The sequence below is a fragment of the Mus caroli genome, chromosome X, assembly GCF_900094665.2.
Source record: "Mus caroli chromosome X, CAROLI_EIJ_v1.1, whole genome shotgun sequence".
In the NCBI taxonomy this organism is placed as follows: domain Eukaryota; kingdom Metazoa; phylum Chordata; class Mammalia; order Rodentia; family Muridae; genus Mus; species Mus caroli.
The window spans coordinates 39,313,298-39,314,529 of record NC_034589.1 but is presented as its reverse complement, the minus strand read 5'-3'; the positions used below and the strand labels follow the sequence as shown (position 1 = coordinate 39,314,529).

Genomic DNA, 1,232 nt, shown 5'->3' with positions numbered 1-1,232 from the left:
TTGGACATTTAAGAGCTCATTCTGGTGTTCCTGGACCTTTAGCTGCAGACAATGATTGCATTGACAGAGCTCTAATAGGAGAGGCCTTAGTTTCAGATCCTGTTGCATTGGCTAGACGTGATCATAATAAATTTCATCTTTCTAGCCATACCTTAAGGCTCCAACATAAGATCACTAAGGAGCAAGCAAGTATGATCGTAAAATAATGCCCCACTTTACATTATCTCCAGTTGTGCATTTAGGAGTTAATCCACGAGGACTTATGCCCAATCATATTTGGCAAACGGATGTAACTCATTAGGCAGAATTTCAAAAATTAAAATAGCCTTTCCACACTACCCGGGGATGGGTCCATAAGGCTTTGTTCTTGATTCCCATCATTACTTAAAGGGGAGCTTACACAATGTCCAGAGCCCTTAATGTCCTGCAGATGAAGAAGAGGATGTCCTCAAATTCCTTGCTTCAGGGACCCACTTAGGTGCCACCAACCTAGACTTTCAGATAGAGTGGTACATCTACAAAAGGAAAAGTGACGGTATCTGCATCATCAATCTGAAGAGGACTTGGGAGAAGTTGCTGCTCGCAACTCGAGCTATTGTCATTGAGAACCCTGCTGATGTCAGCATCATCTCCTCCAGGAACACTGGCCAGCGAACTGTGCTGAAGTTTGCTGCTGCCACAGGAGCCACTCCAATTGCTGGCCACTTCACACCTGGGACCTTCACTAACCAGATCCAAGCAGCCTTCAAGGAGCCACAGCTTCTTGGGGTGACCGATCCCAAGGCTGACCATCAGCCACTCACAGAGGCCTCTTATGTCAACCTGCCCACCATTGCTCTGTGTAACACAGATTCTCCCCTGCACTATGTGGGCATTGCCATCCCATGCAACAACAAGGGAGCTCACTCAGTGGGTCTGATGTGGTGGATGCTGGCCAGGGAAGTACTCTGCATGGGAGGTACTATCTCCTGTGGGCACCCATGGGAGGTTATGCCTGATCTTTACTTCTACAGAGACGCAGACAAGATTGAGAAGGAGGAACAGGCTACTGCTGAGAAGGCTGTGACCAAGGAGGAATTCCAGGGTGAATGGACTGCACCAGCTCCTGAGTTCACTGCTGCTCAGCCTGAGGTGGCCGACTGGTCTGAGGGTGTGCAGGTTCCCTCTGTGCCCATCCAGCAGTTCCCTGCGGAAGACTGGAGTACACAGCCAGCCAGTAAGGATTGGTCAGC

The 1,232-nt window shown here is 49.0% G+C and overlaps 1 pseudogene; it reads left to right on the top strand.

The window, feature by feature from the left end:
- Positions 1 to 403: 403 nt before the first annotated feature.
- LOC110287138 overlaps positions 404 to 1,232 on the top strand; it is a 3,193-nt pseudogene continuing 2,364 nt past the window's right edge.